We start from the raw sequence: 13,348 nt of genomic DNA, 5'->3' as shown, positions 1-13,348 counted from the left end.
TATGTTTTTTTTCAGGAAAGGGAATAATCTTCCAATTGCTAATGGAATGTTTGGAGGGCTATATTTTTTGGGCCGAACACCGAAACTGTATACCGAAGCTGTCCGGTAGTCATGCATTGCGTTATTATCGAAAATGTTCGAAACGATTTTCGTTTTGATGGGATGAAAGGAAAGATTCGTAATCAATGGCAATATTCATAACTTTAAAACGACTTTACGTACACAAACACGCACAATGAACCACACACAAGAACCTGGCACAAGAACTTGCTTACGTGGCCAAACTATGTGTACGCTACTTCTGTTTTGAAAGATGTGTCCATCCATGGGTTAAATAATCTTGGTAAAAGAAAACTTTCCGTTCGGAATCTGTGCCTGGTGAGGTGTGAGTGAGGATCTCGGACTTTCTTTTCCATTGGGTCATTTCCGTGCATCTTACGGTAAAGTTACCATGATTAGGTTTCGGTACCGTACCGGTCTGTTCGGTAGTACTTTCTGTACTTTTGCTCAGTACACGACTTAAGATATGCAAATTTGTAGTTCAAAAGACCTTCCCGTTTGAACGGTGGGAGAGCCAAAATAGGGCAGGTACGCTTTTGGAAATGGCTTCCAACTGCCGGGATTAGACTGAACCAGATGGGGTTTTTGGGTAGAGTTGGTTAAGGGTGTGTGTTTAGCAAAAACTTTTCCATCATCTTAAGCCAGAACGGAACGAAGCAAAATCTTGCCAACTTTCTTCTTATGTGTTTGTAAACAATACCGCCTAATTGAGCATCCGGAAATACATATTTGCAGTGCAAGACGTACAACTTGCTTTTTATATATGTTCTTTTGAATGTTGCCGTATGAAGATTTGTTCTGGTTCTTTTGGTTTGGTTATTTTGTTTTTGTTCTGATACAATTCATATTCTTTTCATCTCTGCTTTTTCTTTGCTTTTGAAGTGTTTTTTTCATCTATTTTTGATTTTGCTATTTACTTTTATGTTTTGAAGGTTTGTTTTTATCAGAATTTGTTTGTGAATGTTACTTTACTTGCAAGATATTTATTAATGTTAAAACAAAAACCCACTTTTTTATGTTTTTTTAAACTGTAAATAAAGAGTTTTTCGTGGTTTTACTAATATGACGATTTAGCTCCCATCTCTATCTATTTTGGTTTGTTCTGTTACTTAAGAAGTGTGTTCTGGCGCGGTGTTTATTTTCTTCTTCGTTGTCACCAACGAAAACGGTTGTACAAACGGTATCAAGCGACAGAGAATTCAGAGCACTTTTCTCACACAAATTAAACCGAACGGAAAGGTGGGGTTGTCCTGTAACTTAAGCAAATGAAAACATAAATTGCTTTACTGCATCTTGTGTTTTTTTGTTACACTTTTTTTTCTTCTTCGATGGTAAGAGTTTCCACCTACCACACGATCAGGGTCATACAAACTGTGCCCAAAAACTGGTAAGTTTTGATGCATCATCACTCATGTCCCGAAACACTACTTGCGAGCTCGGACGAAAGCGCCGGTTGTTGAAATAATTTTCCAAAGGAGGAAATTTGTTTGAAGATTGGCCTAGAATGTCGTCTAGGACCTAAGTTTCTGGTGTCTTTGCCGTTCTGGAGGGATGGTTCTTTTTTTCTCTTATACGATTTTAGTATCTTTCATATACGAGCTTTACGTTTCGTGTAGGAATGTGAGCGCGTGGAGCTACCCTTGTGACAATTCATCGCCATCGACAAGAAAGACGGCGGGTCAACGGGTGTTCAGGCATCATCAGTAGCACGCCCCGAAAACGTAGTAGTAGGTGGACCACTCCGTGGTCAGTCGTTTTGAGAGGTTAATTAACAAAATATTTCGTTCACTTTGCTATTACGAATAATTTGATTACATTTCCGTGCACACGGCACAGAAGATCGACACACGCCAAGATTGCAGGCAAGTGTGGTACATGGTATGTGTTGAGGTTCTCTTTTAAAGGTGACCGGTTACACCAGCCGGTACGAAAAACGTCTTTGCCCGGAAATTGTTTCTACCGAAAGGAGTTTCACGCCGTGGTTTGTGTGCGATGGGGAAGGTTACTTTTAGGTGAGTGATTTAGTGTAACATTCAAGTGTCTTTAAGCTTTTGAATTTAAGTGTAATTTTAAGTTTTTGCTTTTTGTATTTTGGTTTTTGCTTTTGATGAGGCTATACATCATACGCGCAATACTTCTCGCAGAACAAGTTTTTTGTTGATGATTTTTGTTGACTGATTTCCTATTTTATATTTTAGCTGAAATGTTTGTTGGTTATTCTATATCAAAGTGCTCTTTTTGTTCTATCTTTTTTTGGAATTTTAGTTTGAGATTCTTATGTCTGATTTTGATGATCTTCTTGTGTATGTTTTGTTTTCACTATATTTCATTTTGTTTTAGTTATTTTTGACAAGTTATTATATTTTTATATTTGTTTTACTGATTAAGTTATTTGAATTTGAATGTTCAAGATCTCATAGACTATTTTTTTTAGAGTTTTTCATATGTTTTCATCATTTCATTTGTTTTTTTGCTATGATTTGAAGGTTTGGAGAGACAATTTTAGTTTTGAATTTCTTTTATGTTTTTTTTATTGTAAATTTCAAAATTTCTTATTATTTTCATTATTGATGTATGTCTGTTTTGTGGTTTTTGGTTCGCTGAAAATAATTAATTAATATATTTGACCAGTAACTAAGGCGCCGCAAAAGAGTTGGCCCGTAATTCGTTTCCAGACGTTCTCTCATTCCTCTCAGAAATGTATTCATATTCAATGAAGCGTAAAGCTTGCGGTGCATTTTGCACGACTTATCCCTTTCTTAGCCGGAATGGATACGCACCCAAAACATTGGGTAGCGTTCCTCTTAGACTTCTGTCGAGAAGATTTGCGCGATGTAGTTTGGCCGATTTGGTTGGTAATAGATTTTGCATCAAAGAGAATTTCGCAAATCTAAACCTCTGTTCCCCTTCCGCGTTTTTTCGTCCTAAACGTTAACAATTTTCCGCACAGTCCGAGTCCCAAACCAGGACACGATAGACCGAAATTCCTTACCGTGAAATGTTGTTGCCCTGTTATGTATTATTAATTTTTGATAGACACCACACTTGATCTGGATTGCGTCGGTTCTGTACCGTGCTTTATTTTTTTTGTGATTTTGCTCGCTTCTGATAGTTGAAATATTGTTCGATTTTTTGTTTGTTGTATCTTTTAAATTCTTTTCCATTGTTATGTTTGGAATTTTGTGGTGATCTTGCCATTATATGGGTTTAATGAGTTTCTTAAACATTGGAAACCTAACTGTCTTACGTGCCACGTGCTTACAGGGAAGGAATGAAAAATGAAATTTTATCCCTTTCCACCATTAGCCGGCCGTTTATGCGAGAAGGAGTAAAGGGGAACGAACGACACGCAGATCGATCCCCCAAAAACAAACCCCCATCCGCTGGCTAACCGGATGGATGTATCTTCTTATGGGCTGGCAAGATGGAAAAACACTCTTCATTCCATTCTGCAGCCATTAGTGGACGTTTGATTTTTCGTGATTTTTTTCTTCTTCTTTTTTTGGGACCGGAAAACGTACCAACGTATTAGCCGGATGTTGTATGAGTGGTTTGCATTTGGAAAAATAAGATTTTCTTCAGAGATGCACTGGAGGGAATTAAAGAAATTGGTAAATAGAATGAGATTTGTGTGAGAAATAGCTAGAACTTCTGCCTCTTGAGATGAGAGTTTTTCTTCTGATTATTTTCTGTATTAATTATTAAAAGTAAACCCTGAAATGAATCCATTTTTTGTTACGGTACTTGCTTTTGTTTTGTTTCAGTTCGTTCGCTCGGTTCGGTTCGGTTCCATGCCCGTGCCATATAGTTCTCACAACGAGTAGCAACATTTTCGCGATTGTATGGAAAGCATTCACGTGCTTTTTCCCACTTTTTTTATGACCCTGTCTAGAAATAGAAAGATTAAGAAAATAGCAGTTTAGTATCATTCCGCGGTTTTGAAAACGTACTCATTCCTTTCCGGAGCCGACCGTAGTCAGCTCGGAGTCACCGGTAAATACGGCGATATACTCCAAGGATCCGATCTCCTTGCATCTGAAGAAAGGAGAAGGAACAGAAGGAGTTCTGGATGGTGGAAGAGTGTTGGGAAGTTGTAATTATGCTAGTTGTGTTAATCAGAAACAAAATCAAGAAACTAAATAGGATCGTTACAAAAACTGGATGCCTTCTTTCGCGACCAGCGGTACTTCTTCTGCAGGCGCCGAAGAAGCAACGGGTTTTAAACGTTTGAAAAACTTATCTTACTAAAGCGTTTGGGTGCGCAGATAATTGTTTAATTTTGTCGCACACAGAGACTTTATCGCCTTTTTTCTTCCTGTTTTTTTCTATATGTCGAAACAGTACACTAAAGCAGTCCACAAAGTTGTATCCTTTTGTTTTACCAACAGTTAGTGTGTTTTTAGTGTTCTCGTTCTGTTGTTCAGATTAAAGTTGTGTGAATTTTCCTACGTTTCTTCATATAGTTTCGAGAGTTTGCTGTCGTGTTTTCTTAATTAACTATTTAAAAAAAACTGTTCAAACTGTTTGTCAACTGTTTTGCCCTATTTCAATGTACCAGCGGTGGGGTGTGTTGGTTTTTCGGTTCAAATAATTAATTTAAAGCTTTAAGCTTAACAAACAGTACCATTTTCCGAAAATAACCCGGTCTGGTCAGGTATATAATAAATTGGTAGCTTTTAACAATTAAAATAAATTCGCTTAAATATCAACAATAGGATTTTATGTTTCCTGTAAATGGGAGATTTTTTTTGCTGTTTTGTTTTCATTTCCTTTTGACTGTGCGCATTGCAGGTTGATTGATGAATGCCTTTTTTGCAATAAATATAATCCTTTTTAGTGTTTTTTCTTCTTCTTCTTTTGCTTAAACATTGTGTAGCGTGTGCATTTCTTTTGGCCTCTATTACAACTAAATTAGTGTCGATTAGTTGAAACACTGCTTTTGCTTTTGTATCACGATTGTAGCTCTTGTTTGAAAAATTACATCACAGACAAACAAAGAATGGTTTCTTCTTTTCAAATTCGTTTTTTGGGTTGTTTTTATATAATTAACTATTCGTTTTTGTTCTTTTGCTAAACAAACTCAACCTGCAATGTTTCTTTTTGTTTCTTTTTTTTGCTATAATTATTATGTTTGTTTGTTTCCTTTTATTTCCTATCCCACCATAATGGTACAACGATTTATTAATGATTTTTGTTTAAAAAAGAACATTTCACTATTTGGCTTTTGTGTTTTTCGTTCGATTTGCATCATTTTAGCTTAACAAAACACAGTAAGTGTGTGAGAGAGAGAAAGCATTATTATCACATTTTAGTTTTCAACTTGACTTTCGTGTGTGCTGGGGTTTTTTGTATGATTCGTTTGTTTTTGGATTTTTTTTCCAGATTTAGAGCTAACAAATTCCAAATGCATAATTAATTACATTATGTGGTTTTGTTTGGCCAAATCATTTACCTACTTTCTATGTTTTTTCTTGTTTTAGATTTTAGTGTTAACGCGAATTGATCAACACAGATTGCCATAAACTGGGTGCTTCTTGCAATGTCCGTGTGTTTGTAATAATGGTTTTAAGAAGCAAAAAAAGGGTAAGTGGTTTGTACGAGTGTGCGTTGTTTGTAAATGGAATCAACCGTTTTTTTTGTTCATTTTCTATAACTGTGTTAAACACGTTTTTCCGAAACAAAACATTCCAGTTTTTGTTTATTGCTATTGTTTCTTGTTTCTGGCGATTGTTGGATGGTAGTAAATTGCTATAAGAAAGGACGGGGTTTGTATGTCTTTTTCCTTTTTCTTTTGAAGATGATAAGGTTGTGCAATTGTATTATTTTCTTATCCATTTTTTGGTGGTTTGATTAATTAAGTTAAGCATGTTTACTAAAACTAAATCCTGAGTATGTGTTAATGTGTTTGTTAAAAACAACGTAAAATTAGTATGTTTGTGTGTTATTGTTTTGTGCATGCATTTTAAAGAATAAAAGGAAACTAAAACAATCCGGTAAAATCGGTCTGCTATTATTATTACTTTGGTTTTTTCCTCTTCTTCTTCTATCCTGTGTTGTTTTGTATGTGGTGATGTGAAGAATGTAAAGAATAATCCCTGACCAACTTAGATAGGCTTAAGCGTGTGTTTTTTCCAGTTTTCTATGCATTTTTTTCTTTATCCCCCATAAATTTCCCGTTCTGTTATGTTTCTTTTGAAATATGTGTTTTTCCCCTGCTTAATAATGTGTTAAACCACTTAAAGTAAGGTATTATTATTAAGGTAAAGTATAAAATTGGAGCGATGCATACGTTTGAGTGTAGAGTGAGTGGTTGTGGTGGTGTTTCGTGTTTGTTTTAAAACATAAAATTTTGTGTTTGTGTGCTTTTTGGATTTAGTTTTACTGTGTTTTTTCTTCTTCTTCAGTATTTTTTTTTGTAATAATTTAGCTTATTCTGTATTTTCTTGATTTGGTTCTTTTTTGTTCTATCACAATATTGTTTTGTTTTTCATTTCTTCTTTTGCAATCCAAGTGGCTATTAGAATTTCGAAGGCGTTTCATGTACTTTGTACTGCGGTTTGAAGTTCGAATGAACATTAGCAAAATAAGGTGGCATATGTTCCAAAAAAACGAAATAAATACCACAATTATACTTATTTAAAAGAAAGAGAAAGAGAAAAATACTGCAACCGAAAGGAAAAAATAGAAAATCTAATAGAACAGTGCAAACCGGTCAACCCGGACCCGGTTTACATGTCACGAAAACGAAACGAAAAATAAAAAAAATCATAATACGGTTGTGTTATACTTCTCTGCAAGCCCACCGGGTACGGCGCTTTCCTTTACGCCGCGTGGAAGCTTTCTCGTAGAATGGAAGTTTTCTTCGGCCGGTCGCCGGTCGTCGGTGATGAATTGTCCCACGTTGGTATCACCCGCGGTCCGCAAAAACGCTGCAAACGCACACGCGCCATCGTTTGCTGTCAGTTGTGCTGTGTGCTGAATTTTCCGATGCTCTTCGGTTCTTCGGTGCCCGTTGTACCGAAGCAAATTGGGGAAAATCCGAATCCAAATTTTCCCCTCGCTGGTTGTTGGTTTAGAATTTTCTCCTCCGTACGGGCCACGTGTGGAAGCCGTTAAAAGACGCGCCGAAGAAAATAGGGGACAACATTTTCCCCGCCAAATTTTCCCAGCCGAAACTGATGAATTTTCTCCACCACCGGGAGGAGTAGGTTGGAAGAACACGCCGAAACATTAAGACATTGATGTCTCCCGAACCGTGTTTTTCTTTTGTAGCTGAAGTACGCTTTTTGTGTCGTATATTGGTTCGTTGGAAAGCAAGTGGTTTCTGGTTCTTTTTTTTCAGTATGAGTGTAGGTCGGTGAGCGCATGGATTTGGAATTTATTCGACGCGTGTTTGCGTGTGCAAGCGTATGGGTGACACGTGCTGCTGCTGCTGCTGCTGCATGGCGTGGTCGTCGTGACCGTCTTTACGCCCTAGATGACGTTTCCTTGTGGTCGATCGCACAAATCGACTACTCTCGACTGTCGCTGTGAAGATGGACAAGATGGCGTATCAATATTTTATTCATCGAGCGCATCATTCGCTTTATTTGGGGGATTTTGTAGATGTTTCTTCTTCTGTTCTGTTTCATCTCCGGCTGGCCAGCAGGGCCGCCCAGGGGTGAGCTTTTTGTATTTTGTTTGCCTTCCTTTCACAAACTGTAGCTTATTCTCAATGAACATTCTTTTCCATCGGTCGCTGTTCTTTTGGGTGATTTAAACGAGCTTGATTATTCGGAGTTTTTTTTTTTCGTTGTTGCTTTGGCATATTGTGGCGACGGTAAGGGTTGCAATCAAATGCATCTTCAAGGTACGTCTGGTACGTTCTGTGCCAGTCATTACGCTGGTTGTTCAATGTATCCGGATATCAATGTTATTAGACATTGCAATAGCATATCAGTTTTGGGCATACGCCCTATGGCCGGTCATGTTTGAGCTGATTTGCGTTATCTGTCAGGAATTCTTCAAAAATGTGCTTTTTTCGGGAATGTTTCTTTTTTCTCCAAATGTGATACTGCAGATAGTTGTTTGTCTGGTTGGTGAGTTCGTTCAATTCCTTCTATCTGTAAATGGAGAACAGTCTAGCTTGAAACAACTGGGGGATTTTTTATGCCTCTTTGATATTTCGTATTTCAACATGCATAAGATGCGTACTTCGGTCGAAGTTTTGCCAAGTTTGTCTTTTACAAGAAAAGAATTACTTTTCAGTACATATTTTCCACAGCTGTGAAAATTGGGACACTCCTCTGATAAAAGTGATGAGGAATTTCTTGTTTTGTATGATGAATGTTAATGAATAAAACCTTTAACTTTATATTTGTTTGGGTTTCTAATAATTTTTTTTTCTTAAAACATAGGACCATTTTCATAAAATGTTCTGCCTAATATCGGAGACTGCATCTAACACATGGTGAAATTCGATAATTGAAAATCTACTCATTCTAGAATTGGAAAGATTTTCATCAATCCAGACAAGTTATCCAACAAATCAATATATTCACTTCTCCTCACTTCTCCTTTGCTGATGCTAAAAAAGAATATTTCCATACACTTCAAGCACTAGAGAAGCTTCCCATACACTAGCTATTTACCTTGTTTTCCATTGCAAAGTGTAGGTTCAACGTCACTTTATTCACTCCATTTTTGTATGTAGATTCAAACGCAATTTGTTACTGCCGAAACTATTGGTTTCACTGCACGACTGTTGTCCTGTTTCGAGTTCAGAGGGTTTTTTTTGTGTCTTCGGGAAAGTGTTTTCGCTATTTGCAACATAATTTAGCTATTAATGTTAGTGTACGATGCACTTTGATTTTTCTTCCACGTTCTTCTGCGTGTAATCCATTTTTGCACTTTAGTTGGCTCCACACTTGCAGTCAACATTGCACTGTTGGAACATTCACTGGTTGGAACGATCTGCACTGCACTGTTACACGCGCATGCTAACTTCACATTGCCCTGCGCACACTGGTAACGGAACCGTGCGGAACACCAAAGTCCAACGATTCCATCGGTACCGATCGAAGGCGCAGGCTTTAGAGCCACCGGAGAATAAAGTGATGTTGAACGGTAGATGGACTTGAGCGAACTGATTTTCTAGCTCAAACAGTGCTCAGCAGGAAAATGTTTTCCGTGCGTAAAATCATGGTCAAGATCGACGTTAAGTTCCAGCAGCCGGTTTTTGGTCTGCCGTTACAAAGATTAACAAAAGCCACCGCTAGGATCTCGTTTGTTCCTACGTGAGGTCCTGCACAGTATGCGCGAGGTGTGACAGAGATAGCACAGGGTGGGTTCCGGTTTCTGTAGCCGGTTTTACAGCCGCCGAGGATCTCCAACACACCTGGACCATGGTGGACATGGTGATGGTGATGCTGTTGGCGCTATCCGGGAAATGTTCTCGGACGCTTGGAGATGAGCAGGAACTAGTTTTTCCTGTTGCTTCGTAATTAGAGAGCAAGCGGATACAGAAAATACGGGGGAAAAACAGGAATTTATTTTGCCCAGATGCAGATGTGCACGTTTGCTCCCTGGTGCTGATGCTGGGAACGGATGTAAAGACCTTGTGATGTGATCACTCTAGTGATGCTGTTTCTATGTTTGCGAGACTGAGCAGGATTATCAATTTTTGGTGGATGATGTTCGTTGCATTGACGCACCAATTTTTTATGCTGTTTTTGCTTTTCTAGGTTATGTGATCTGGAAATAGGGTTTCATTGTTAGCAGAATGTTTTATTCAATGCTAAAAACGGTTGTGTGTAAAAACGGTTGTGTGTAAAAACGGTTGTGTAAAAACGGTCTGGTTGTGTGAAATAGTATGAGGGTTTTCAGATAAATTAAAAAAAAAATGCAACGGAAATTTTGCAACGCTTTGTGCAACAGAAACACTGAAGTTAAATGCTCCATAGGTATAAGGTTAGTTCTTTAATAAATAATTGCTTTATTGTTTCAATATGTGATAAAAATTACATGGTTTTGTTGAGAATAGACAAAATTATAGGAAAATGTAAGTAAAGTAACGCAAAACTTTCTACAAAATAATTACTTTAAACAATGTTATTTTATTGACTTTAACGTTTCAGTAAAGTTCATAAAACCAAAAGCCTTTTTGTTTAACAAAAAGAAAATATTTGCTTTTTCCTTAATGGGATGAATTGCCCTATTGCAGGAAAAATAACGCTTGGTTGGCCGGAAAAACCATTGTGTGGCGTTACATTTGTGTGCAATACAAACTTGCGTACAAGCTGCTGTTACGTACAGCTTGAAAGCGCAGTTTTTCATTTCGTCCTTTTTTAGTTTTGTTGTTTTGTAGATAATACTGAAGATTGTTAATGTGTTTTATTACTTCAGTTCTATCTGATAATGGTAAAGGGAATTTCTATTATTTTTTAAATTTCAGGACAAAGCTATAAAAATGATACATGTGGTACAGTTGTAATAGAATAAAATTTGGACCTCATTTAAGAATTGTAGCTGTTGTTGGTTAGTTTTACTTTTCAGTTTTGTACATCAGAAGAGTTTGTAATAATGTATAAACATAAACCACAAAGTTATACTAAAATTAATATTGCTTTATATAAAAAACACCCCTACAAAAACGAATGGCCACAGAAATGAAACAACAAATAAACAAAACGAAAATTTAATTAACAGCATAATAACCCATTCCTCATTTCGCAGCACCGGATCGATCGCTGACGAAGTGATGTAGGTCCCGCAGAGAAAATGAAAGATTCTTCTTGTTGAGTGGTATAATAAATTAAACTCCAATCTCCAAACCCAAGACCGTTATCGACTTTCAATCCGTAATTCTTTTGTGACCGTTTGCATTGAATTATGTTTTTTTCCTCCCCAGTTTTTTTCTTCTACATCAAACCAGAAAACTCTTTAAACTTCCCCCTAGTGCACAAGCAGGAAGGAACAATCTTGCAGACATACACAGACAAAGTATGTTTTATTTCTGCTTCAGACCACTGGGACACCATTGAACAGGTTTTTCCTTGGTTTCCCTTCCCGGCCATCCCCAGTCCCTCAACCAAGCCAAGCGAATTATCCTCGTCCGTGTTTCTTTGCCTTATAGTTATCTTTGCCACCAGTCCAGTGGCGGTTGAAAATGCTTTAGGAATTCAGAGAAAGGAAAGAAAACGTCTAAGGCCTCCAGGGATGGATGGGGTTGGGAAATTGTCAACCAACCACTCTAGCACACGCTGACGACGACGACGAGGGTCACAAATGCGATGATGTAGAACATAATCCGTAAAACACTTCTGAGAAACGGCCGGTCGGTTGGCCACGTCGTCGGTTGCCCGGCACGGACCGGGCATCGATCTTGCTTTCGCAGTGGTAGTGGTGGAAAATCGATGGCTTCTCCTTTGGTAAGTTTCCAAGTCACCGGTTATCGTATTAGCAACTCTTGGACTTTGAGAAGCTCTTTGTGTGCCGACAACACAGACAATGTGTTTAGAGGTACGAGCTGAAGCACTGAGCACAAGTTGTTCTAAGCGATAGTGCAACATTTTCAGCAATGCTTCTCGATATCCTTCCCATCACATGTGGAGTTGAAGATTGTTTGTGCTTGCTGTGTACACATAGTTTAATATCTTGAGTATTATTAATTAAATCTAACGACATCTGTTTGCATGAAGAAGGATGCGCTTTGGGAATTGAAGAAGTGACGATGTGAATATTTGATTTTCTGGGAAGAATTCGCTATAAATAGAATATTAGAAATATCGTATTGTATCTTACAAATAAATTAAAAGAAATTAATATTTTAAAAGACACGATATTAGATTAAAAAAAGCATGTTGTCCATTTTTCCGCATCAAATCATCACTGGCCACATAGTTTTCTCTGGAACAAGTCGTCAAGACGGTTGCCTCAAACTGTACACCCTGTACCGAAGGAAACACCAGGCAATTCAAGTTCGATGCGGTGAGACGTTACCATGGCAACCCAGTACGATGGAAACCGACAACGACTACGACAATCTAACGACGACGACATCGTTCCAGCATGTCTTCCGAGGCGTTCACCCTCCTGTGTTTCTTCTTCTTTTTTTCCCTAACCGTTTCCCTGTTCCGGTTCGGTCCTTATTGCCAAGTTTTGTCCAATGCTCTGAAAAGGGAGGGGTCGGAAAATGAGTTTCTTCCCTGTTTCGATTCGTTTTATTTTCCACCCATACAAAAAGGGGACTGGCTTGGACGACGCAAGACGCTCTCGGCTAGAGCGCAGTGGTTTGATGTGCCTTAGGGTTGTATCGTCGCATCATCCCAACTACCTTCATGCTTTGCTGAAGCGTCATTACTTCAGCACCATCATCATCTCACACAGACACACACACAGGAGTAACATCGTTTGTGTCGATGGAGCGAGTTTTCCATGAACCCCCATCCCGAAGTTGGAAAACTTCGATACGCTGTGGTGCAGTAGTTTCAGTGACTGAAAGCATAATAGATGTGGTGACCCGAGCGAAATAGGAACCTTAAGGCACTTTGTTCACCCCATCAGGGTGGATGAGGAGTACAGGGAGGGAGAAGGGGTGGTAAGAGAAGTTTCAGAGAAAAGAAGAAACTAAATGGGAGAAAGTTTTATAAAAGGAAAACTGAACCGTTCCTGATCCGAGGAATTCGTGTTTGGAGCGGATGGGCCGAGCAGAGTGGAGAACGGTGGCTCTGGCGTGCAGATCCAGGCATTTTATTATGTCTTTTACTTTATGATGCTCAGTTTTTCAGCAAATTTCATGGCATCAGAACCATTTTGAGGCTCACTGCTTCTTGTGTTTCTATGATAAAAAATGGGAGTACTGAAGATACTAGTACCAAGAGCCAAGAGAAATGACGTGACGAGACTGTGTCCAACATCCGTCCTCTTGCCTGATGGTGGCAGACAATACACGTCGCCAGTTACGTCTGATTCCTTTCCGTCACTAGACATCAAACACTATCGGGCCCCGGGACGGCAGATTATGGAGCCGGAGTTGGAGAACTATCTCATCTACTCCACTGCTGTACTGCTGGCGGTTGGCGGTTGGCACATTACATGGATCATTAGAAGTTGTGCGACGCTTTACCGAAGAATGTTAACCCATGCTGCAACCAATAGAGTGTAAACTATTTTTCTGATCTGTTCCTGTCCGTTTTCCTGCTCCATCTACGGACAAAAAGGTCATTTCTTTTCATTTCGAACTCTTGTTGGGTAACATTCTTTTCTTTACTTTTGTTTTTTCCTCCCGTTTGCGTTTCCACAAATGGGT

At 38.5% G+C, this 13,348-nt stretch overlaps 1 long non-coding RNA gene across 1 annotated transcript; it reads right to left on the bottom strand.

Annotated features, from left to right (window-relative positions):
- Positions 1 to 944: 944 nt before the first annotated feature.
- Positions 945 to 9,841, bottom strand: LOC125765212 (uncharacterized). Its single transcript, XR_007418525.1, has 2 exons — positions 8,691 to 9,841; positions 945 to 8,162 (listed from the first exon to the last, which is right to left on the bottom strand). It is a non-coding gene; the product is annotated as an uncharacterized LOC125765212 (long non-coding RNA).
- Positions 9,842 to 13,348: the final 3,507 nt, after the last annotated feature.

Source organism: Anopheles funestus, chromosome 2RL, assembly GCF_943734845.2.
Source record: "Anopheles funestus chromosome 2RL, idAnoFuneDA-416_04, whole genome shotgun sequence".
Classification (NCBI taxonomy): Eukaryota; Metazoa; Arthropoda; class Insecta; order Diptera; family Culicidae; genus Anopheles; species Anopheles funestus.
This window is presented reverse-complemented; position numbering and strand designations above follow the sequence as displayed.